The sequence below is a fragment of the Cyanistes caeruleus genome, chromosome 4, assembly GCF_971803275.1.
Source record: "Cyanistes caeruleus chromosome 4, bCyaCae1.hap1.1, whole genome shotgun sequence".
Lineage (NCBI taxonomy): Eukaryota > Metazoa > Chordata > Aves > Passeriformes > Paridae > Cyanistes > Cyanistes caeruleus.
Genome location: NC_141704.1, coordinates 50,749,577 through 50,776,951, shown reverse-complemented (window position 1 = coordinate 50,776,951; position 27,375 = coordinate 50,749,577). Strand labels below are relative to the sequence as shown.

General features: G+C 36.0%; 2 long non-coding RNA genes across 2 annotated transcripts in view; one reads left to right on the top strand and one right to left on the bottom strand.

The window, feature by feature from the left end:
* Positions 1-16,192, top strand: part of LOC147653637 (uncharacterized) — a 689,274-nt gene extending 673,082 nt beyond the window's left edge. The window contains exon 2 of the long non-coding RNA XR_015285578.1: positions 13,393-16,192. This is a non-coding gene — a long non-coding RNA (uncharacterized LOC147653637). The remainder of the gene's footprint in view (positions 1-13,392) is intronic.
* LOC111932302 (uncharacterized) lies at positions 8,590-25,948 on the bottom strand. Its single transcript, XR_015285577.1, has 4 exons — positions 25,802-25,948; positions 20,105-20,304; positions 19,374-19,458; positions 8,590-12,620 (listed from the first exon to the last, which is right to left on the bottom strand). It is a non-coding gene; the product is annotated as an uncharacterized LOC111932302 (long non-coding RNA).
* Between the last annotated feature and the right edge of the window lie 1,427 nt (positions 25,949-27,375).

Genomic DNA, 27,375 nt, shown 5'->3' with positions numbered 1-27,375 from the left:
GCTGTGTTGTGGCCTAAGGGATCACCTCACCAAATATTTCCCTTCCAGAGCAGGACAGGCATTGAATTTTATCTCTTGGTAAATCTCATCTGGAAGATGCATCTGGAAATTGGATTTAACAGCCACTACAAGCAGACCTTTACACACTTCTTTAATCCATTTGTACTTTATATACATCTGTTCACTTAGCACATGACTGAAAGATCAAGGCATAAATAGTAATTAGACAAATGCAAAAATATTAGCCATGATATCATCTCTCCATTCAAAGCTGCAATTATAACTTTTGAAAACTTATACAAAGAGATATGGCAGCTAATAGGTTTTCAAAACTAATGCATAGTTGTAAAGCAAAATTATTACTCTATAAAAATGGAAGATCTTATAGGACTGAAATCACATTACTCAAAATTTACAATATTTACAAACACTTCTTGTCTGCATATACCAGTAATTTATGAATTATGAATTTATGAATTATTATTAAAATTATGAATTACTAAAATTCCATGAGCACATCAAAAAGAAATTATTTCAGAACACAGTGAGGCAATATTTTTTTGATTTTCCGTGCTTATGCACTCAATTTTTTAACTTGAAGTCATTCATTTTCTCATAAGGGAATTAAGTAAGCTGCACTGCACGGTACTGTAATGTAATATTCATCTTTAGTGACAGAAAATTAGTCAAGATGTGAACCAGATAATCTGGTAAGAGCTCACACATATAAACTAATTGATAAAATTTCTTCAGGGGAAATACCTAATGTAATCTCTTGGCTTCATTCCAGAGTGGTATTTTATTTATACAGTTCACCTTTCTATAAAACTCTTCCAGGAGGGCAGATCCTTGTTCTTGTAGCTGGTGGAGATATATTTAATCTAAGCAGGAATTATAGTGTGCTAAGTAAGCACAAAGGGCACTTCTCCACAGCTGACTACTGGAAAATGACAGCACCTGATGGGAAGTTAGAAACAACAGGCCCGAAGCAATATGTTGAAAGATGGAATTCAGACACCCAAGGCTCGAGACTGCCATCATGCAATGTGTCAAGCTAATAAAACAGAACCAGACTTGGCAGGTGATGAAGGTGGCAGCTCCAGGAGCATCCTCAGGGGACACCATGACTGTGCAGAAGTCACCATGGTGCACAAACGGTGAAGCTTTCAAATCCATCTTCAAGTCAGAATTATTTGGTTTTATGTGGCTGCTCTTCCTCTAACTTGGGGATGTAGTAGTAGTAGAGATACCTGTTACTTCCGGGCTCTTAGGCAGTTTCCATAGTCTAAATATTTAGATTATAGTTATCTATCCCTTTATGTAGGAATCACCTGACTTCCCCAGGAACTGGATTTATAGGACTTAAAATAATGTAACCAGGAATTTATAAATTCTCCTTTATTAAACTCTTCAATTAAGACTTAGACTTTTAAACCTTTCTGAAGTACTATAACACTTTTACATCTGTAGTTTATAGCCTGTATGCTGTTGCTCCTCTAAATTAGCATAACCATTATGAGTAAAGCTAAATTTTAACTTTTTTATCAAATGGTAACAAATAGAGGTAAAACAGGTAACAAAAAGAGGTATGCCACCAAAAAAGAAATACTGATTATTCAGCTGTGCAATGTTGTCTGTAGTAATGTGACTAGTTTACATGAACCACTTTGCTGAGAGAGTACACATATTTATTCTATTTTATTTATTTTTCACTTTTGCCAAATTGGAAAATTTCACAAGAGCAGGTTAATTAAATCAGAAAAGTAACTGAGCAAAATAAATGTCAGCAAATTAAACACAATAAAAAGGGTTGTTTTTTTTTTTAAATGTTTTGTAGAACTAAGTCCATATGGCTTAACTTTCTTTGGCATCCCTTGTCCTGGTATGTCCTATTCTGATTTTAGGCATTGCCACGGTCCTTACAACATGCCATCAAAAAACATTTTTTCAATAAAAACCAAACAACAGTAATCAAGTACAAAATTAGGAAGGATAACCTCTTACTTAGAATTGTTTCTTCCTAAAACATTTCTGCAAATATTTCATAAGTAATAAACATATTTTCAGTTGTATTTAATGTAATTAATTATATGGCAATAGAAAGTAGTATTACTTCTACTTTAAAAGAAAAATTTAAATTTTCTCTTCAGATTTGCCACAGCATAAGATGTTGGAGTCTGAGATACAGAGTGCGTGCCCTTGTTTCTGCTACTTAACTCTGAGATCCAGAAGAACACTGAATTTCATATAACATGAAATTCATGAGCATGTTTTCATGGTGATACATGAAAACAACTGTTAAAGTTAGATAAAAAAGCTAAAAGTGTGAGTGTGTAGATTAGAGAGTTTTCTTAAGTCACTGGGTGAAAAAATTAGTTTAGAAAGTAGAAGGCAAGATGGAGGATTTAGAATGTTGTTTCTTTTCCTTCTTCTTTCTTCTTCATGTTCTTCTTCTAGAGGTTTTTGGGTAATAATAAGTGATTGGACAGAAAATGCTGCAGTGCAACACACAGGTGATGGGTCATTGGGTCATTAAGAAAAATAATATACGTGTCTATTGTTAATTGGATAAGAATAAAGATAAAAAGGCTGCATAGTTCAGGGCCATTTTGTGCTTTCAACACCAAAGTGAACCACAAGGCCATTCTGTACCATCAGAAGAAAATGAGCCAGGTTGTGGTGAATTAAGCTTGTGCACTAGTCTGGAGACACCTGCCAAGTTTTGTGATAGCATCCTAATAAACACAAGAAACAAGATTCTAACGAGCTTGGGAGTTTTCTTCAAACCCAGAGAACTGAGATAAGCGGGACTCCCCACAAGGGAGGATTCCAAAGGAGCTCAGCTCAGAGGAGACTGAGAAATCCAGGAGGGAAGAAAAGTAGAGAAGTACAGCAGAATCAAGAAAGAGAAAAAAGAAACGAAAAATATTTTTTTAAGAAAAAGTTACGTAAGATAGTCACAAAAGTTGTTTTAACTTAATAAATTGGAATCTTAGAATGAAAACATCTGTATATTTAATTATAAAACAGGTCCAGCAAAATCCTTTCTGTCAAGATGCTCACTTGCTTATGGATTTTATTTATTTACTGTCTGCTGCTAAACCAATTATTTACTTCAATCTTTTATCTTGAAAAAAAAAATAAAATTGTAAGTGCCATGGTACCCATGATGACTCCTTGGAAATGCTGTTTCATGGTTCATACAGTGGCAACAAAATGAGTTCTATAATGGAATTAGGTGAATGAGTTACATTATTTGGAAGATGAGACATTTGAAAAATAACTGTGGAGGTCAATGTTTAGTCATACATCATTTTTCCAATAAAACTTATGAAAGGACATTTATTCTTTTATTGAAGATTGTTCAAGCAGACTTTGTTTGCATTATTATTATTTTATTTTGCAGTAACAATAAAGGAACATAACATAGAAGCTGTATTGGTAAGTCTGAAAATTGATTGAAAAACAGTTTCACAATATTTATGATTTTTATCTGATACCCATGCTGAGAACTATGTTTAGGTGTCTGAGATGCTGTTTGGGATGTACTGCATTCTCTTCAAGCAATTTCAGGGTTCAGGCAAAAGGAGAACAGACTCACAGAATATGCTGAGTTGGAAGGGGCCCACAAGGATCCCTGCACCACACCACCATGTGCTCAAGAGCATTGTCCAAACATTACTTGAAATCTGTCAGGCTTGGTGCTGTGACCACTTCCCTGGGGAGTCTGTTCCAGTGCCCAAACACCCTCTGGGTAAAGAACCTATTTCTAATATCCAGCTTGGACCTCAGATGATGCAATTTCAGGCTCTGGTCCTGTCACTGGGCACCCCAGAGCAGAGATCAATGTTTGCCTCTCCTCTCCCCCTAGTAAGGATGATGAAGACCACAATGAGGTCTCCCCTCAGTCTTCTCCAGGCTGAACAGTCCAAGGAATTTGTTGAGATCTCTCTGGAGGGCCTCCATGCCTTCAAGGCAGTCAACAGCTCCTCCCAGTTTTGGATTGTCTGTGAACTGCTTAGTAACCCTAATCCCTGTTTCTATATCTTCACCTACAAAGATGTTGAAAGGCCCTGTGGAACCCCACAGGTGACATGCCACCAGTCTGGTATCACCCTGTTCACACCAGCCCTTTGTACCTGACCCATGAACCAGTTGCTCACCCATCATGTGAAGTGTTCATCCAGCTGTGTGCTGGACGTTTTGTCCAGAAGGCTGCTCTGAGAGATGGTATCAAAATATTTACTGAAATCCAAGGCTTCCCCTGATAAGGTAGGTGGCTTACCTTGTCATAAAAGGATTGCTTGATAACTAGGACTTTCCTCTCACAAAACCCTGCTGACTGTGACCAATGACTGCATTGTCTTTCAGATGTTCAATATCTCCCAGAAAAATCTCCAATCTTCTTTACCAGTTCCTGAGGTGAGACTAACAAGCCTGTATTTCCTGTGGTTCTCCTTACCCTTCTTGAAAATCAGGATATTTGCCAGCTTCCATTTGGTTGGGATCTCCCTCTGGGTTCTCAAGACCACTCAAAAAGTATCGAGGTTTTGCAATGACAGTGTTTGTCTTCTGTTATTCTGAGTTGTCTATCATTTTGAAGGCTATGGGCCTGTGGGACAGGAACATGCTAATTGTCAGCACAACGTCTGTAGCGTGTTTATTTTCATTGCTTTCTATATTCTAAGTAGCTTTAAAAATAGTTTGCCAAATAAAGTGATATCTTTTGGAGAATTCAACACATATTAATGTAATAGGCAGACCAAACTATTTTGATGACCTGGTAATTTCAGTATGGGATTGGGAATCTAAATAAAATATGTTACTTCTCATGACGAAAGATTTTGATATGGAGGATTTTGGATGGCATTTTTAGACAATTTTTGATGCTTCTTTTGAACTCTGGCCTTTCCCTTAGGTTAAGACATAAGACATCCAGGGCAAATTAAAAAACCCTTATGTTTGGAGTAGATCTGGTACTATCACATGGGAAATCACAGTGCTATATTGCTTCTAGTACAGGAAACTAAAATTATTAGGAATCAAAAAACCTGTGCTAAAAACTTGTCAGGGGAATAAGATCACATTCAGATCAGATATATCAGTTGTAGCAAATGAAATAAATTAACTGTATTAGGAAATCTATAATGTGTTTTGCAGACAGTAAAGAATTTTATTAACAGGTGTAAAAGGAAATCTATAATGTGTTTTCAGACAGTAAAGAGTTATATGAACAGGTATATTTAAATTTAGAGAACATAACAGTACAGAAGTTAATAGGATTTCCAGATTTAGATTTGATAGGGGCTTTTTTTGTGAAAAACATTTCAATGTGTTTCAACTGAAGTAGGATTTTCCAGTAAAATGAAGTTAATGCCAGCTACCCCTTCAACTGTTTAACAGCCTGTGACAAGCCTTCAACACACAGTGTTTTAATTAGACATCATAGTAGCAGGCAAATTGATCTCCTCTTGTTGACAAGTGCCAGTTAGTTTAAGGTGATGCCCCAGCATTATTTCAGCTTGAGGGGAGTAGAATTAGAGCATCAGCTCAGCTCTAGCCATCAACTGAGTTTGTGTGTTATTACTGAAGCTAATAAGTTTCCTTCCTCAAGCATGTACTTATATGCAAATGGATGGGTGAATATCTGTAACCATACACTGGGATCCTGCTTAGTAGAACTGAATATTAAATAAATGTATGGTCTGCTATTTTCTAGGTCAAATCAACAGACATTGAGATATATGTGATTTTGTTTCTGCAGGTGCTGAATTGCTCCTCTGCAGTCATGACAGGCAGGGGATAAAACAGCCCTCAGCACCTCCTTTTATATGTCCTCAGTGCATAATAAGATTAAGCTTGTTGTTATTTAAAAACCTGAAACTGCATCTGCCTCATATATAGTATTTTGTAAACAATAGTGCTACTAAAGCTAAAATAAGGGTTGGTATGGAGAAATTTAAATAAGTCTGACAGCCACAGTGGTGCCACAGAGACTGAGCGGGCAGTGGCTTATCACAAGCTGCTGCATTTCAGGTTGGGTATTTGTCTTTGCTGGTGGAAAAGAGAAAATCAGCAGTCACTCTGCTCTCCCTTGCTTATGTTCTTTTGCAGGATATAGCAAACCCCACCAACACAATCCACATCAAAGAGAAATACTATCCTTTTGTGTGTTTAGGTCTGCTCTCCACCTAGTTTTATCTTTATGCATTTAAAGCGCAAAAGGACTTGCTTTAAATGTCTTGTTTGGTATACATGATTTTAGTAATACCACCATATACCTTTTTCACAATTCTCCAGTGGATAAAGTACCCTGAAAGTGAAAATATGGGTTCATTTTGCTCTTTTCTGTGTAAAGATTCAACCCTCTCACTTCCCAAGAATATTCCCTTGTTAACAGCCTACAAAATATAGTATTTTTTTAGGGCTCCAGAGGCTGCACTATTTATCAGCAAGTGTGTAGAAAGCCATTTTGAGTTGCAATGCTCACTTGCAACTGCCAGAGAGACTGTACTTGTGCACACCAGTGCTTCCTACACAATACGTGGTCAAAATATAGCTAAGGTGCACTTCACATCAGTAAGTTAAAAATTACTCCTGGGACTACCTTTTTGAAGTTACAATAAAAGTATTTGAACATCTTAATAGAAAAAAAGAAACATTCTGATATTTGACTGGGGGAGAGATATATAAAATTAAATATATATTTTTATAATTTATACATTTATATAATTAACCCAAAGTGACCAAAGGAATATTCCACACTATATGATATCTTTTCAACTATAGAAAAAAAAGAGAAAATGTGTGTCACAGATTCAGGGGGAAACAAGAGAATTCAGCTTTTGGTATTGCTTTATTAAACTGCTTTTATCTTGAGCCATGACATTTTTTCAACTTATTTTGTCCCTTTCCTGTTCTGCTGAGTAGGGGAGCGATAGAACGTCTTGGTGGGCACCAGTTCTGCAACCAAGACCAACCCATCATAATTAGATATTGTCGTTCCGATTGGGAACGGCTAGGAAGAACGACACTGGACTCTCAAGGGAGTCTCAACATGAGAATTCCTCTAGTTTATTGCTTCAGGCCTGTCTTATAGACAGATAGGTGGAAAGTACAGAAAAGAAACTCTTATTGGCTAGCAAAGTGCTACATTACCATCATTGGTCAGGGGCACTCTGCCCCCCTGACCCTCTCCTGCAAGGAGAACAAGAGGACAGATAAACAGCACCTGGCAGTTGTTTTCTGTCTCTGAGGATTGTTTTGAAATCCTCCTTTGAATTCCCAGGCTAGTTTCTCAGGCAGGACTGAGAGGCCATGGGCCTGCATTTTCTGCAGCTCCCTGCAGCCTGTTCCAAAGCTAGCATCCATAAGATATAATCATAGATTTGTCTCTACACAATTTCACAAAGGAGAAAACACGTGTTTGCATTTCAATCTGCAGAAATGGTTCATTAGATTGAGGTAAGGATTTTTCTGTTTCAGTTCTGAAGGTTCCTGGCTTACAGTCTCAAATACCTTTAGTACAGTTAAGATTAGTCCTTGTCCAATACCAGATCCAGTTTGGACCAGGTATTTTATCCAGGCACATAGACAGGAACACAACAGCTCCCTCATGCTGTGGTCTGAACATATCCTTTGTGATGTTTCATATTCTTGATCACAATAGAGATCTCAATAGAGCTGCAGATCTAGTTACAGAAAATACTGTGAAGGTCACTCGTGTGGCAATGTTCAAGTCACTCCAAAATATCATTTTTATGGTCCTCACTGTTGTATGAAAGCAGATAAACATGAAACAATTCCAATAGCCATACTTCAAAAAATGGGCTGTGGGTCTGTCATCAATAGATAATGTGCTTTTCTGGGTAAATTAAAGCATGTGTGCTTATAACTATTTCCTATTATCAGGAAATAATAGAGATAATATTTCCCAAAGCACCTTCATGCTTCTATATAACTTCCAGTTAGAACTGAAAGTAGTGCAAGCAAAATAAAAGCATTGAAAATGCATGTTGGAAGGTCCTTTTCAAGATTTTTACAGGTAATTTGCATTCAAGGTAAATTTAGCTCAGACCTTTTAAAATTGCTAACAGGAAATGCATTCTCAAGAGAGAAGGTTTCAGAGCAGATGTGCTTTTGTCTAGGTGTAAATTTTTTTTTTTTTTATCTTGAAACGGTCATCCATCCTTAAAATATCTCAAAGAAATTTACGTAATTCCCTAAATTCTATTCTTGCCTATTATTCATCCATGTATATATGCCTGTGTTAATATCTTATTTCAGTCCCAGAAAAAAAATTCTTATTTTTCAAACAGAATAAAAAGCATCAGGAGATAAACACTGGTTTCAGAAAACTTTTCTGATCTGTTTTCTCTTCCAATACTGTTTTACATTTCTTTTGAGTTTTACAGATTTTTTTGGGGGGGTGAATTGTTGTTTTTTGGTTGGTTGGTTTTATGTTCATTTTGGTTTTGTGGGGTTTTTTGTTGATTTGGTTTGGTTTTGTTTGTTTTTTTGATTATTTATTTTGCAAAGGAATTTAATAGTTAATTTAAGAGACTATTTCAATTGAAGACAAAACATTACTTGTTGCAGAACCTTTGATTATTTATTAGAACAATAAATACAAGACAACAAACTTTCACTTTTTAAAAATCTCATTTTTTCTCCCATTAGAAATCCTGGAAAGAAGAGTGTATGTCACCAGCCCTTCCTAATGAAGAATGTTTTGTGGTTATTTGCATTATTTATGTACATGTACAAACATTCTACAGGCTGTTTTTGAAGTTCATTGTTTTCCTCTGCCAGTAGACCTGGTATGGACATTGAGTACCCTGGCTTACAAAAGGCAGCCAGAGTTGCAAATAACAAAGGAAGATTGTATACAAAGGTAATAGGAAGAGCACTTTTTGAACCCAGAGCAGGACAAATACATACAGAATAGTTGTTACTAGTACTGGAGATTTTTATGGTCAAGCCTGTGCTGCTGCTTCAGTAATCCAGTTGTCCCCCACTAGGCACCTTCAGGCACAAACTCAAAGGGATTGGAAGTTCACCTATACATTTAAATTCAACACCCACTCCATAAAAATATGTACATACTTAACTGCTACAAATGTAAAATTTTTATTTAAATTTTTATTGACTGAAAAAAGAAATTAAGATTTCAAAGAAAGGTTACCAACTTTTGTAGCTCTGGCTCCAAGGAAGAGAATGTAAGGGGATTCACAATATGTGCACAACATTAAATATTCATTAAATAATCTAATAGGAAACATTTATCTTCCAAAGTTTAAAAAAATGTAAGTACTCCTTACTAGTATTTTTATGTTCAATAGCTTGACCAAGGACATAGCTTGCTGCTTATTTTTGTAGTTCCCTTAGGACAGCTGATGATATTGAGCATGTCACAGGAACCTGCACAGAAGGATTTACACCAGTTACGGGGTCAGCTACTCTTAATTTCTAGAGAAAACTTTGTTTAATAATTTTGGCTGGGGTATTTTTTTCCAGCAACTTAGAGTCAGTACCTAGGCATCACATAACATTATTGACTTATAGAACAAAACAACTGAATTACTTAAAAGAAAAAAAATCTTAATGTAATGTATTTTAAACTTAATCTACAAATAATTCCTTTTAAAATTATCTGTTCAGAGACTCTAAACAGTAGAGGACTCCTTGCTCATTGTCTCTAGTGAGATAAGCTGTCTGAAGAGTGCTGATTAAGATTCTTGTAAAGACCTCAACTTGCTTCAATGAGAATCGTGATTTGTTTTTGATATGGCAGGTGCTTGTGAGTATTTATACTTCCTACCTCAGCTCTATGCTCTACAGTTTTCAGCTGGAGGTTTTACAGTTGCATTCAGGCACGACTTAAATGCTATTTTTCATAGATTCTGAAAAAATTCAGAGCCCTAATGTAGAGGGATTCGAGTGGATATTTTTCAGTGAACAATTTATTCAGAAAATTTTTTGCTTAACTTCTCTGTGAACAATGATTTTAGGAATATATTTGCTTTCTTCCACTGTTCAAATAATTATTTTTGTAAAAAGATCCTATGCCATATTTTTCTTCTTCAACATACAAAGCAGTTATTCACTGGTTGAGATTAGTTATTAGTTATTGAGATTATGCTTTATGATTTAGACTATTGATTCCCAGGAGTTTAAGTGTGTCTATGAGTAAAGTACTCATTGAATGCAGAAAGATGAGACTTCCAGGCAGTCACATTTAAATCTCATGTAGGCATAGAAGACACCCAATATGCCAAATTACATGGCCAATTAGCTTTCCTTATTGAATAGTTTAAGCACTGATGGTTGGCCCTGAGAATAGCTGTGCTCCACCATAAGCAATGGAGCCCAAAGTCATGGGCTAAATCAGCAACACAACGGGAATTTTTGGGATGTTTTGCAAGTGTGGTGCAAAGATTAAGGGAAGTAAAGCTGCACATGATATCAAAGGATGTGAAGATGGGGTGGTGGTTAATGAAGAAGTATTGGACAGAATGAAACCTGACCATGATGTAAATTATATAGAATAAGGGGTTATGAATGGGTTGATCTGGGCTGGGATAGATTTCATTTTCACCATACAAGCTTGTATGGGGATATATTTTGGGGTTGTGATGCTAACAGTGTAATACAGAGATGTTTTTGTTACTGCTGAGCAGAGCAGAGCTTGCCCAAGAGGCCTTTTCTGCCTCTCATGCCACTCCACTGCTGAGGAGGTTGGAGGTGCCAGAAGCTGACCCAAGTGACACAAGTGATATCCCAGATCATATGTCATGCTCAGCACATCAAGATGTAGAAAAGGAAGTGGTGTACATTTGGAGATGGCATTTGTCTTCCCAAGTGACCATTATGTATGATGGAGCCCTGATTTCCTGGGAATGGCTGAACACCTGATGCCCATGCAAAGTGCATTAATTATTTTGTGCTGCTTGTGTGCAAACCTTTTGTTTTATCTATTAACCTGTCTTTATCTCAACCCCCATGATTTATTTTTCTTCTTTTACTTTTCTTGTTCTCTCGCCCATCCCACTGGGGCTAAGTAAGCAAGTGGCTGAGTGGTACTTTGTTGCTGGATGGGGTTAAACCAGGACAGTAGCAAAGAACTAAAACAGGAAGAAGACAGAAACAAACTGCACAAACACCTGTTTTAGAAATCTAATTTCTGATTTAAATGCTGTCCAGCATTATGAATCTCAGGCTTCTTATACAATATGTCTGTAAACTAGTCATCTATCTATTCAGTCCATACACAAGAAAGTGCTTTAAGAAGAAATCAAGCCAAGTCTTAGAAAGGTGGTGCTATACTGTAGTGGAAACATACTGCTCTGTGGGATTATTATTTCCCCCCACCTTGCCTGACAAAAGCAGAGGCAAGATAAAGGTATGATGCTTCTTTTTACTCAAAAGTCAGTCTGGATCACTGGTGCAGGATATTAGAGGTGTAAATCCTTTTTCCACCTGTGGTCACCCAAACTTAAAAATAATTGCTGGAGCAATGGTGTTTGTGATATGACCTTCCTCACAGTCTTTACAAATTTTTTGTTTCCCCCCTCTTTAACAGCATGACTCCCTCCCTCCTAAACCAATTGTCAGAGAACCAATTTTAAATGGTTCCAGGAACATTTTTCATGTGGAAATGTACTTCTAGGAATGTTTCACTAGTTTCCTGGAAATGCTTTTTCTGATAAAAAATCACTGACCTGACTACACCTGAAAAAACCCTTCATAAAGAAACCATTCTTAAGCTACTGGTGAACTTCAGGATTCCCTAGGGGAATATGATGTCAGAATGAACGAAGAACACTGCTTTCATGCTACTAAAATACCACAGCTGAAAACCACTGCTACTGCATGTGGCATACAGATGCTAAGAGCAACACTTTGGAAGGTAAGCATGGTAAGATGCTGTTTGGATAATGCAACAGTGTATTCCAAGATTGAAATTCACAATTAGTTCAGCGCCAGTGGTTGTCTAGACAAGTGTCATCATGTTTTATTTACCTCATCCAACACCACTTCTCTTTCTGAGAAGATTCTTATTTCACAGTTCACAGTTAGGCCCATTCTTTGTACTGTTCAACATGAGCAGCAGGAATCTGCCCCCCAGTGAGACACTTGTTTCAACCAGTGGGAAGGTGCATGCATTACTGAGAAAACGGCATGATCTGGCCCATGCATTTTAAAGATTTTCTTTCGCAATGCTGTTTCATATTCATATTCTTTTGACCTTTTAGGATTAGCATTGCCTTTGAAGGAAGAGAGAATCTAGTACATTTTCACAAAAAAATTCACATTCACTGCTGGGTTTTTATAACCACATTCTCAAGTTTTACAACTTCCCCTTTTAAAAGTTTCTCTTTTCTGCCTCTATTTCAAAGTGATAAACTTGCTTTTTTCTTGTTCTTCCTTGCCTCCCACTTACACAAAAGTAATCCCTTTTCTAGTCCACAGTTATATACATTAAAATTAATTCAAAGGTACAGTGCGTTGATCACCTTGGCTGATCTTGAGCTCTTCATTTTTTACTACTAATTGTTCTAAGTATTGTAAAATCCAAAATTTGTTTTGAATAACAAGCCAAGCATGTTATTTGTCATTACCTGGAAGAGAAATACAGATAGAAGAAAGAGTATAAGGAAATTAATCACACATATAATTGAGAATTCAGCAACAGAACTGAAATGAGCCAGGTTGTACCAAGAAATGTAGATCAAGTGCAGTTTGTGAATTATAGTGAAAGATGTAAAACACAACAGAGATAAGAAAAACACTGGCATACATTTATAAATGTAATCTTAAAACGGCAGTAATGTCTTTACACTGTATGATTATCTTAAGGCAAATTTCTTTAAGAAGGAATATTTTTAAAAATTTTTTTCTCCCTTCTATATACTGCAAAGATTAAACATATACATAGATATTGTGCCTGTTTTCCCCCAGAACAATTAATGTATTCAATGCATAAGAATATATCAAATCATGCATGACAGAAATCAGACAGAATTATCTATGCCATATTATGGATGTTAATAAAATGTGCAAGATATGAGCTAGATTCAACTAGGCCAAAATACAACATCTACATTAACATGTAAGCATTGACTGTATATTTTAAAAGTTAGGAAGACCACTTAGCAGAGATTCCCATTTTGCTGGTATTCCTGTTACCATCCCCTCATGATTATTTTTTTATATGGCAGAGATGGAGGACTTCTTTTCAATTCTATTGAGCCTTGTACCTCAAAACATGTCTGCAGATGTGTGCCTGCATGTGAATGCACATATATGGCTGCATCTCTGGAAATTCAAGGATGTAACAGACACATTACAGTCTTTTCCACTATTTTTACATTTAGCTTTTCTGATATGTAGATCATGGTTTGGATTTTCAGAAACCATTACACCGGACCTCCCTTAGGTATGGCACAGTTATTAAGATTTAAATGAAGGATTAACATCAAGACACCTTGAAAAAAGTCCTCCATTAAGATGAAAGACATTTAAAACCAGAAGGATTATTCTACTATCAAATGCAATCTGTGATTTCCATGGAAATCTACTTTTAATTTCTCATTCAATTTACCAAGATTGAGCCCTAACTGATGCCATATAATCTGTTTCTCTTAGTACTTACTGGATTTTCAAATACATTTTTCTTGCTTTCGTCCATAGTTCTTACATTTCTTCTCTAAAAATTCTTCAAAGTTACCAAGAGCCTTCTTTTGATATGTTGTCTATCAAAAGTCTTCACAACTCTTAGCTGGATAGAAGGTTGTCTAAAAAACTAGGTCTCTTTCTTGTGAGGATTCCTATTTCCTGAATGCAAGTACCAGTTTCATTGAACTTCTAAAACAAAAGTGGAAAGTCTACAACAAAAGTGGGAAATTTCTAAGAAAAAAACCTGGAAATACAGTGTTGCCTAACTGCAGTGTGCTGCTGCTCAAAAAAATTAATCTTTTGTTCTTCAGTAGTCTGTGGCTTTGGAAGATTCCTGAGGTGAGTTCATTCAGGGCTGAGGATCCAGCACTTCTCTTACAACTCTTGGAGTGGCTTATCTGTAAAAACAGTGAGGTTCTGGACTTAAAACCCCCGGTCCCAGTGCTGCTGCTAGCACACCAGGAGTCCATAAGGGATGAGTATGGGAGATGTAACCTTGTTCCAGTGACAAACATTTCTATCTCAGTGACACTAACACTTGGCTTTGTGGGAAATTTTCTAATATGGTTTAGCCCTGTACCCAATATGCTAACAAGTACAGTTTTACCATATCTTCTTGGTTTTCTGTAGGCATCTATCTGTCGTAACCAATTTTCAGTTTCCCAGATTTTAAAGGCAGTCACCCTCATTGTCTTGTTTACACTGCTTTGAACCTTCCATTTGTATATCATGCTTTAATGCTCTTTCTTTTCAGTACACTGGCAACTTACACAGGAGAAAAATCATACAACATATGAGCGTATTCCTGCTAAAAAAGTTATGGTAGAAAGTCTGTACTTACCCTTTAATTATATTCTAACTAAAAAATATTTTCCATGGATTTATCTTAGTCATGTGTGGTTATTACAAGAGGAGATAAGAAAGTAAGGATTTCATTCACATTTTCCTATTACATGATCTGGTGCAAGAAGTGACACTTTTCATCCAGAGATAAAGTTACCATCTTGTCACTATCACACACAAAAATATAATCTGTCACAGGGAAATTAGTCCACCATTATGTTCTTTTCCACTTGAGTTTTAGCAATCAATAAATTTAAACTTGAAGTGGAACCTTTTACATGTATGTATACCTTTGCTTGCTACTCATGATGGCTTTGCAGAGATACAATAGTTTTGAATAAATAGATAGACTCTCTTTTAGCTCATACATTTTCAATGGAATTGGAAGGTGCTTTCTGCTTATGAGGCTACCTGCAGGTACACGAACATGAAGTTATACTATTAGTTACACATGACTGGGCACAGAGGGCTGGCTTCAACCCTCTGTCCCACAAGTGATCAGTAACTGAGAGACGGTTACATGTTTACCTGGAAAGCAAAATACCTAATTTTTTAACTATTTCTGACAAAATATTGGGTAACAATATGAAACATAAGCATTTTTCTAAAGAATGTTGACTGCTCTGTATTTCATTTATTGCTTTACATTCATAAGAAAGTTATTTATCAGAAAAATAAACTTTATTTTCTTTTTTCTACAGCATAGAAATTGACAAAATCAGTGCTGAGATATAGGCCTCTTTGAAGAGGACATTGTAGTTAAGAAGATGCTAATCTATGGCCTATAGGTTCCCCATAAGCATAGTTTATCTGTGGCTGTAATGCTAGAAACTACATGCAGTTATAAGTGGGTGACATGATTCACATCCATAATAATTATGAAATACTATGCTAACTAAGGTATTTTTTGACAAAATTGGGCAGTTAGTACATCTAAGATCTCTTGGACTAGTCCTCCTTGGTTTTCCTGTTTAATTATTTGTGAAATGGAAAAAAGTTTTGAAATGCTGTCGTGATCAATGTGCAGAGCTGTCAGAGGAAAACAGGTCCTGATTGAGCTAATTGTTCTACTGATGGGTCTTAAAAGAGTGACACTGCTTCAAAACACTTATCATTGAGATAGTAATATGAAGAGAGTGAGGAAAGGAGGAAAGAAAACCCGTTGTTTAAATTTTAATTAAATTTAAACCTTTCATCTAAAATAAGGATGTAAATAGGCTTTGTAAATGGTACCTCTGTTTTTTGAGATGCATTGAGATTCTTTCACTGCATACAAATCATTATGAAAGATAACTGGATATCAAGCATATATATACAACAGTTATAGTGGAAAATAATTAACTTCTGATCTACTTCTAGATCATTCCCTCTCTTCTGCTTTTTTCTGGGTACATCCCTAATTTCAGCTATCCCAGACTGCCTGTGTTCAGAAATCTATTTCACAGAGCCATGGGGATAAGCGAGTTGAAAATCGGTGATGATCATGATACGTTGCTGGGTTAAAGGAGTCCTACAAATAGAGCCCAGCTCTGCTCTGACATAACTCTCCATTGGAGATTTGGAAAGAAAAGTAACATTATTAGTTGATTGTGAAATATCTATTTATTTGTCAGAATGAAGGAGACAAATCATCTGTGAAGCTGAAATGATATGTTTCCAGGAAAAAAAGAAATACATCATGTGGAAAACCTACTTATTTTCCAGGCTATTTTTATTTTACTTTCCTTAATTCACCTAGATGAGGAGAGAATCTTGTATTTGAAAGGTTCATCAGTAGTACCTAACCTGCATTTGACTTTAAGAGTTTCAAATAATTGAAAAGGCAACTCACAGACACCCATGAACTTTGTAGTCAATAGCTTCCTGAGCAAAACTCTGCTTGATAATTGATTGCTCATTCTAAGCAACCATTCTCTGGAGCTGAAAGGAGAATCACTGTAGGATTCTTATAATGATAAACTATAAACAAGCTATGAGAAACAACATTGAGTAAAACAGACCCCTTAAGATGAAAAAAACATAAACACCATCCTTAATATATTTAAGACCGATGATGAATTTGCAGATGTCAGTTAATATATATTTTTATTTGCTTTGTATTACTGTAGGCATTTAGTTGTTCTTCTAAAGGAAATATTTAGACCCTGATTCTGAATGATTTATGTAATGTTTTCTTTCCAAATCTAAAAAATGCTACCCCTAAAAGCCCAAAAGAATTCTCACTGCCAATGTTCAGCTGATATTAAGCTGCACAGTACTTAGAGTCAGTGGGCATTTGCATTTTGACAGTAAAATGTCCTCAGGGAAGTAAACCTCTGTTTCCAAATATGCATATCCATGCTCTCTAAATTTGATACTTATTAGTAAGAAAGGCCTTGGGCATTGTGAATAAGTATATGTGCATCGAAATCCACTATGCTTATGATGAGAGTTCTATTACGCTAGCAAAGCAAAAATTTGCATTTTCATGCAAGCTGCTCATGCAAGGACCAATTATGCAGCACAGTGGATTAAATCCATCTGGACTGCGTCTTTCTTTTTAAACTGGGGACCTATCCCCAAGGCTGGGACTACAATTGCCACAAATGCAGTGTATCCTTACATCTTTCTCTCACTAAAGTGTAAAGAGCTTTAGTGTAAATATCTATAGCAAAATGTTTAACTTCAAGTAGGAGCATAAAGGTGAAATGGGATCTATTTGTGTTGCATTGCTTCAGAACAGCTAAAGAAGCAGCAACTGAAAGACAGAAACACTGGTAAAAAAATATTATTCCAAATGCTCTCAGATATAACAGTGTCATTGAAGGTATTCTGATTAGTGTTAAATATTATTACAGTGGTTTTTTTTGAGAAAGATCCAGTGGAAATCCACTGCTGGAAGACACTTATGAAGCAGCAACACTGCATAACTAGAAGCTTCACCCCAACTACATCTAAAATTACTGAGCTGGCTAAACCCTACTTTTCAGCTCTTTTGCTGCCTGACACATTGATCTCTTCTGGATTCCTGCCTGAGATGCTTAGAAATACCAGTGGCTATAATTTCAACAACTTTTTGCTAATCCAACCTATGGTGCTATATTCTACAGAATAAATTTTTCATTGATACTATGCAAGTCAATAAAAAGACTGGAGGATAGTCTATCTGGAGAACATGGAAAGATGTTTAAATCTTTCCCTGTTTCTAGTATATTTTATATTATCTTGAGAAAATCAGTCCATTAAACTAAGAAAATTCACAACTAAGATTAAATAGTGGATATCCTCAAGAGCACATATTTTACTTTATTCTTTCTCCATCAATAACAGTTGTGATATGAATTATATTTTCTACCTTCAGAGCACTCTACGATGATTTATTTAATGCAAGTTAAACCGTGAATCTTTCTTAAACACACTTTTCAAGCTTTAGTCTCCATAATTTGCACCAAATAGGCAATGGTTGTTAAGAAACAAAAAGCTAATATTATCATCCCTTTGAAAGGTTGCATACCACCGAGACTTCATTATCATGGCAAAAATCTTTTAAAAGTAAACATAAATAATGCAAAAAGCATTGATCAAAATCTGATCTAATTTCACCAAAGGATTCTTTACTGCAGCAGTCTTCTAAAAGACAAAACCACAGACTACCATTCAACAGATATGTATTGAAACCTTACCCTTAAATTAGTATCTTGTAAATAAAAATAATAAAAAATGCACACTAATCCCTCCCCCTAAAAGCTAATAGAAAAATAAAAATAAAATAATAAATAGATAAATAAATAAATATAAAATAAATAAAAATAAATAGAAAAATAAAAATAAAAATAAAAAAGCTATAGAAAATAAATTTTATGTTGCATATTTCTGTTTTTACTCATAAGACTCATTAACTCACAAATAAATAGCTATTTTTATAGGGAATTTAAAAATTGTGATTTATATGTAGTTTTTGGTTTAGCGGTATTCACAGATGTTGCATTAAGAGTTAACTGGTATTTACAAGAAAACCTCATAATACTTTAAAAACATGCTTAAAGTAGCTTTCAGTTTAGGAATGACAGGAAATACGATCCTGTTGCACAGTCAGATTGAAGACTGGGCTCCCACAACCTCACAGTTTTCTACAAATGGAGGTGATGTTATCAGTAAGCCAAGAAAGAAGCCAAAAAAGCAGCTTTGTAGTATCTACAGATGAATATAAATAGAGTTTAGAACAGTGAAAGAATTTTTTTTTTCTGTAATCTTCATCTCATTTATAAATTGGCATCAGAGACACCCAAACTCCAGAAGTAACTCAGTGTAGTCTTGGTTTTTAGAGGAATTAATTATACAGTTGTAACCTCCAAATATGTTCACCTATTTGTCTGTTAATTCTTCTAGTAAATTTAATGGTGTAAAATATGTTCAAGTAAAAAATATAGCAATTTTTTTTCACTACATTTTAATTTATTTAATTTAATTAACTTCTGGATCTGAAGATAGCATTTAGCATTTTAACAGTAGATATGAAAGTGTGTTACAAAGGATGTTAGTATTGTTTCTGTAGAGTCATAGATCAGAGCTTGAAAGGTCTTATAGCTGAGTCTGCACATCCAAGGCAGGATCAGCTATAACTAATCCACCCAAGACACATATTCATCTAACCTGTTCTAAAATATCTTCAGTGATGCAGAGTATATATCTTCCCAGACAACCTACTCAATTGCAGATCTGTCTTCAAAGCTGACATTCTTTTTAAATACCTCCCACAGTCATTTTTGATGAACTCCAAGTCCATTACTTTGTACCCAGGAAAAAAATAATAAATTATTCCCATTCTCTTTCAGCTCCCTTTTACACATTAGAAGACTCTTATCATATCTTACCTTAGTCTTTTTCTGTCTAGACAAAGCAAATCCAGTTTTTCTAGTGATTTCTATTGATCACCTCTGTTACTCTTCTGTAGACTGTCTGCAAATGGAAAATATCCCTCTTTAACCACAACCTGAAACTTAATCTTGTAGCTAAGGTACTGATGCTAATGGGTAGAATGAAGAGAATAGCTAATATGTTTCACAGACCTTTCTTCTATTTGTAGATGAAGAATTCTTTTGTAGCAAAGTCACATCATTAACTAAATTGGAATCATGTATAGATCATTTGCTCGTCTGTGGAAAGGAGAAATCTGTTTGAGATCTAACCCTGTCTGTCACTATGTATTAGGTTTAAGTGCAGGTCATTCCCTTTTGTTTCTCTTTAGGTATTGAGGAAAAAAAATACTAATATTTTCCTTTTATGGGACATAAAACTGAAAAATATACTGTGCCCACAGAAAATCGATTAAATATTCTTAAAGTTTAAATCATTAGGACCAAATTAATTCAAACAATTAAGACTCAATTGGAGTTTCACCTAAATAACTGTAAGGATAAACTAAAGAGAGGGGCCTAGGGCTCAAAATCAGGAAATGGTCAGGTTCAGTAAGCTCAATTCAGAACTACAGCAATCCTGTCTCAACTGGTAATTTTGCACATGTTCATATTTGATCTATCTGTAAATGTGACGTACACCTAATATAGGTAAATAGCTATATTTAAATGGGACTGGAACATCTTACCACCAGTTAATAGGAGAGTTTCTCTTCAGTCCCTTCACAGCTGATAAAGGGCAGGTTGGTGTACAGAATTCCAGAAAGAATTGAACTCGTGTTCTGTAAGTATCTTGGATAAAATTGTCTGCACTTTGGAGACGTTTATGTCTTCTCACTGACTACAAAATCAGCCGAACAGTTAAGCCAAACCTCTCTATTCATCTTCTCTAGACAAGAGACACATAGATCAGTGCAAGTGATTAGTATTCAGTAAAACAGAAGTATACAATTTCTGACATAACCTCATATGGCAGGAACTAGCACAGGGATGCCTTCCACTGGACCAGGTTGCTTAAAGCCCCATCCAACCTGGCCTTGAGCACTTCCAGGAATGGAACGTGCACACCTTCTCTGGACAACCTGTTCCAGTATCTCACAGTGAAGAGGTTCTTCCTAATAGCTCATCTAAATCTACCCTTTTCAGTTTAAATGTCCTATAATCATTGGCTGGCTCTCCTCCTTTCCCAGATGATGAAGATTATAATAAAGACATAATCAACTATAATGGAGATAGACTGTTTAAATATGTTATACGATGATCTAATTAAGTTTATCTGAGAAGGAACACATTTTGTTCTTTTGTTTTCTTCTTGAAGTTTGAAACCTTGTTTTGCTCTGCCAACATTTCAAAAGCTTTTTTTTATAGTTAAAAGTCAATGAACTTTTTTTTTTTTTACTTGAAAGCTGAGCTCCTTATATTTCTAAGACTTAGCCCTGTATGAAAAAAAATAGTAATATTTCCACAAGTAGCCACCTTGATTTCTTAGAGCTCAAAGTCATTAAGCTCTAGAAAGTGAGAGGTCACAATGCCAGAAGCAAAAGTAAGACATGAAAACACAATGAAACTGATATAAAGCTACCCTGAGTAACTCAAAAATAAGGAACTAAAACGTATTTTAAATAAAATAAAAATAAAATAAAACATATTTTAATAAATTTGTCTATTGGCAATATAATTTTTTTGCACATTTCTATTCAAAACAATCAAATAATCCACATTTTATTAGATAAAAAAACCCCATGTTCTGATAAGATTAATTGTTCATTATAGAAACACTGCCTTCTATACGTACCACACTTTAGAAATCAATTACAGCAAATGGATTTTTACAGTGAGTTTCAATTTGAAAGATTACTTTTGAACATCCCCACAAAAGAATTCTCTGCAGTACCCTGCATTATGCAAAATACATCTTAATTTTGTAGCTAGGATTTCATTTAAATCCTTGGAGATATACAAATTTCTTTGTTTACTGGCAAATATTCAGATTTATGCATTTAGATAGATTCCCAGGTTTCCCCAACCTTTGAGACAATTCTGAATCATCAATTTGTAGCTGCTATAGGTTCATAAGTCTAAAGCTAGAAGTTCACTGAATAGAATTTTATTTTTCAGACAGAGCTTTAATCTATTTTCAAAAGATAAAACCCCCAGATCTACACACAGCTTAGTAATCATGGCAGTTAATTAATTATAATTATGCTATGCCAGTTAATTATAAGTATTTACTTTGTACTGCATGCAGTTCATTGGCATTCAATGATACTATTAAATGGTTGATACTGATGACCTGGAATTCTCACTTACACACAATAATGATAGCATTTTTCCTCCTAAGTCCAGGGATATTGAAGTTTAGTGATAGGAACCTGTATTCATGAAACAAAAGAAAATTAAAAGATATCTACTTGAGAATCACAATAGGCAACTGTGTTGCTGTTCAAGATCAGAACTAAATATTCACCAGTGACAGAAGGATAAACTCAGTGTTTTTCATGCTTGAATTTTTGATTTAGACTATTTGGATGTGTTTTACACTTTTACTTGAAGAAGCTCAGTAAAATATGCCTTCAGATCACTCCTCAATGACACTCTCACCTTTGGCTGATTGATTCAAGGAATTTTGTATCATATTAATTACATATTTAAGCAATGAAATGTTTTTCTTTCAAAGGGTCATGATTTTTCATTTCAAGTTGAGTGAAATCTATAGCTGTGAGAACTAATGGAAATTTAGCAAGACTTGATAAAATGCATTCCTGATATGCCCACGTTACCTTTATATTTAAAGCAAAGAAATTACATGGTTGGGTCTCTTTAGAACTGAAGCAGTAAGTTACTAACCTTTGAAAAAAGCCTTATAGAAAATAAAATATGAATTATATTGTTTTGGGTAAAAAGCAAGACAGAAGAAAAAAAAAGAGATGCTTTGATTTTCTGTTTAGTAACTAAAGAGTTTAATTTACTTATTTTTCTTTCCACTCCATTTTTTTTTACTCTAGGCTTCTCTCAGTTTCCAGAAAAAGGAGGGAAGTGCAATTTCCACCTGTAGGTTGGAGCATGTGAAAGGTCAAAGAACTTGCTCAGACTATCAGTTCTATCAGTAACTCATGATCAGACTTAAAAAGATGGAAAATAAAAAGAGGAAAACAAAAAAAAAGAAAACCTCCAAAATTCTCATGATTTTTATTTTAATTTTTCAAATGTGATACAATATGCAGATCAAGAACAATGTTATTAGCATAAGGAAATAAATTATTCTGTATTATTGCATTCTGCTTTGGGCAGATAAAAGGTTCACACATACGGAAAGGGCTGGGATTTGATGAGATCATCAGCTTGTTTTGAAACCTGAACACACTAAAATATCTTAGAGAAGAAGATGTCTGATGACTGTCATTGTCACATACAGGGAACTGTTTATCAATTTTATTCTCATGCAGAAAAAATATTCTGTTCTTCTATTATCAGCCTTTGCGGATCCTTGCAATCTTTGCAAAATGTTAAACACAGAGTTTGGGTACAGGTAATAATAAAAATAGTTTAAAATAATAAGACATGTGCATGCATATATGCTGCTCATCAACATTATATGCTTATAAATCTATAAAGCTTAACATTTAAATAGGAAAAAAATAAGTCTTCCAACATTGATCTTATTTCTAAATTAAACAAGGAATTTATTTATATATTTTCTTGTCACACCTAAATAACTCATCTTCATGTGGAGTCATCCTCCCTCCTCTCAGTTTCAGTTACACATTTAATTTCTCATGGCAACTATAAGAAATCTTCAGGGAGAAGAGAATTCCTCCTCTGTTGTAATCAGCTTATTTTTGTTTTGGATAGTTTTCTCTTAATTGATGTTGACAACAGTTTTTTTTCCTGTGCCATTTTTTGTTGCAATCAATAAACAATTTTTAAAAATGCAACTTACTGTATGCTTAAAAAAATCACTGAAAACATGTTAATGAGTTCTGAGCCTGGATATTGGATGAACTCACACTCTATGCACTTTTTATTTAAATTTTTATTCCTAATCACCAGCTAAAATGACTGGAAAAAGCATCTTGGGTCATCTATTTAAATCTCTTTGCACATGACAGATTTTTTTTTCACTGCTAGTCTGTCTTCTGGAGGTGTGTATGTGGGTGAACACATCAACACATATAATATATACACAAGTATAAATATTCTTACAATTTAATGTAGTCCTCTGATAACTTTCTCTCTGGACATCATTTAATTGCCAAATTTTTCTTAATGCTAAAAAAAAATAGAGTCATATGTAGGTATATTTTTTTGTCCATTCCAAGTCCAGTATATTCCTCCTGACTGTATACATACTACCTCTCACTTTTGAAAAAGGATGTTCAAACAGAATTCTAAGATAGTGTGACTGTATCATCTCTTACGTACTGAAACATGACTTTCCTTTCCTTCCTCCACAGCTCCATAAACTATGGTTTTTAATCACCTAACAGGGACAACTTAGAACCTATCTGAGATCAACCTGGTCATGAGACTGCTGAATTACTCTGAAGAATCAGGCCCTATCCTCAGTTTGCAGATGTGAATGAGGAAGGCCTCCTCACAGAAATTGTTGTTGTAAATTCATGAATAAATATATCCATGAATAGCTTTGGTAGAAAACCAAAGTCAGGAAGAGGTTTGTAAGGTTTGCCATTTTCAGGAATGGCCAAAATTCTTATTACAGATTATATTATAGGCTTTGCAGGACCTAAGGGCATTTTTACAGACCCAAGAAATCTTAGAGAGACTATGACTGTGCGCAGACATTCAACTGCCTGGGACTCTCATTTCATCTCCCCAACTTTCTACAGATTTCAAATGTTAATGACTGCAAGTAATAAAACTACTTAAGAAATGTAATTTTCATGTACTGTCTTGGAAGAGGATGGTAACCTGTTCTATTAATCCTTTACTGAAATTCAAGTTTTGCTTAGCTATAGGATAAAGCAGCTTCAGAAAAGATAATATTATTAAAAGAACCCTCTTTTAATAATACCAGTATTCACAGACTACTGGGCTCAATGAGTTCACTACTCAGAGTTCAGGAGATTTAATTGTCTTGCATTTTCAGTCCTTTTTCTGAGCCTTTTATAAGCTATAAACTCTATTTAAAAATTCCATAAATTATGCAAATCGAGAGTATCATAAAGGAGCTCACTTAAAATTGCACTGCAAATGGTAATATAAGAATTTTGTAACTAGACAACTTTATTTGTAAGTTAACACTCCAGTCATGTATTGTTTGAAACATCTTTTTTTATTTTTTTCCTTTTAAAACTAAATATTAGAAATTTGAATATTGCACTGTTAATTTGCAATTAACAGGATAATACTATTAATAATAATAGTATTATCCTCTATCAGGATAATATAGCAATCAAGACTGATTATTTAACTCCAAAAGTAATTAAGTGTTTAATCAAAAAACGTGTCAACTTTGAGATGCTTTCATTTGATTTGTTGTTTAACCTCAAGCTTGAAGCCAAAGATAGCCTCTGAAATCATAGAATCACAGGACCACAGAAAGGCTGAAGGTGGAAGACACCTTCTGTGGGCCACCTGATGCAACACTCTGCTTAAGCAGGGACACCTAGAGCTGGTTGCCCAGGACCATTCTGGACAATCTGCTCCAGGGATCAGTGTTTCCTGAAGTTTAACAGATGCCTCTGTGTTTCAAGTGAGGCTCATTGCTTCTATTCCTGTCACTGGACACATCTGAAAAGAGTCTGGCTCCCTCTTTAAACTGTCCCTTCAGGTGTTTGTACACATTGATAAGATCCCATAGGGCCTCAACTCTCTCGGTCTTTCATTAGATTGGAGATATTCTAGTCCCTTAATCTTTTTAGTAACCCTTTGCTGCGTCTACTGAAGTAGGTCCATACCTCTCAGTCAAGGACTGGACTCAGTGCCACACCAAGGCTTAGTAGAGAGGAAGGATCACCTCCCCTGACATGCTGGCAATGCTACTTCTGATGCAGAATTACATTCTTTCATTGCTACATAACAAAAGAAAAATAACTCAGGTCCTGAAAGGCACCCTTAGAGTGCTTTGTTTCATGTGAAAGGTTTGTTTAAATTCAAATCATAATATATAATCAAACTTCAAAATGATGGTTTACTTTTCTTTAACTTATTTTCATTTATGAACAAATGATTTAAGCATACAGTTTTAGAATGCTTCTGGTGAAGAAAACCACTTTTTCTTTTTATGTATTATGGAAAAAAGTCTAGTCACAACTATGAAAAGCACTAAATCATATATTTCACATAACAAAGAAATGCTGATACATGTAATGTAATAATTTCCAACAAAAAGTGTTGCCTAACAGTTGCAAATATGTTGTACTTACTACCACAAAATTTTCCCTTTTCCTTCCAATCTCCTCAGCCTCTGCTGGTGGTTTAGTTCTCAGTTATTCTCTTGGCTCTTGTATTGGTTTGGCACAGCCTGGTTTTTGGTAGCAGGAGGAGCCACAGAGGCGGCTCCTGCGAGAAGCTTCTGGAAGCTTCCCCCGTGTCCTGCAGAGCCAATTGGCTGATGGCTCTGAAGATGCTGCTGGGCCAATGGGAGAGGCTGGTAACGCCTCTTTGATGACATATTTACGAACAAAATCAAAACAAAGTCAGGGTTTTGCCTCTAGTCAGAGAAGAGTGGGAGGTGAGAACATGTGAGGGGAGCAACATGGCAACACCAAAGTCAGTGGAGAAGGAGGGGAGGAGGTGCTCCAGGCGCCAGAGCTGAGGTTCCTCTTCAGGCTGTGGTGAGACCATGGTGAAGCAGCTGTGCCCTGCAGCCCTTGGGGATCCACGGGAGATGCAGAGATCCACCCACAGCCCCTGGGGATCCACGGGGAATGCCCAGATCCACCACAGCCCTTGGGGATCCACAGGGGATGCAGAGATTCACCTGCAGCCCATGGGGAAGGTGCCCAAGCCAGAGCAGGTGGATGCCTGGAGGCTGTGATCCAGGGGAGGACCCAGTGGAGAGAGGGGGTCCCTGCTTTCCCTGCTGGAACAGCCTGTCCTTGGAGGACTGCACCCTGTGGGAAGAGCTACGTCACAGCAGTTTTGGACTGTCTGCCCATGGAAGGGGCTCACGCTGCAGCAGGTGCCTTTTGGCTGCTGCTTGTGAGAGTGGGCCCACACCAGAGAAGTTAACAGAGAGCTGTCTCCCGTGGGAGGGACCCCACGGTCTCACAGGGGAAGGACTGACTCCTTTCCCGGAGTAGCAGAAGAAAATCTCAGTGATGAGCTGACCAAACTCCCATGTCCTGACTCCCCACACTGTCGGTTGGAAGGAAGGGAGGGGCTGGGGGGAAAAGTGTTTAAGGGCTTATTTTACTTCTCATTATCCTACTCTGATTCCGTTAGTAGTAAATTTCACTTTACAACTGAGGTTGAGCCTGTTTTGCCCTTGAAATATTTCTCTGGTCCTTATCTCACTCATGAAACATTTGAGTTTCGTGAAACTTTTTTTTTTCCCTTTTCCCTCCTCTGCCTGGCTGTGGCAAGGGAGGGTGAGCAAGCGACTGTCATGGGTGACTGGCATTGGGCCACTGTTAAACCAGCTCTTCATTGTGGTTCCACATATCACAAGGTCTTTTTCTTCCCATTCACTCTGTGTGCGTATTCCCTATCTGTTTGTTCCTATTTTCCTATTTACTGAGCTTCCTTATCTTGTACCCCTAGCTTCTCTCTTCTTTCTGTTGTTGTATGGTAGCTTTTCTTAAATGCAGCCTTTTTTTTCATCTTGACCAGTTGGAACAAGTGGTGCAGTAATATTAGAAAGCTTCTCTAGTGTAGCATAGGATTAGAAAACCATCTTTTTATGCACTAAAAGCGTAACAGGCTTTGGGAGTCTCAGTTTGGTAATGACTCTGGTGTGCTAAGAGCTGTGAGGGGATGAGGTGTGTTTTGCAAGGAT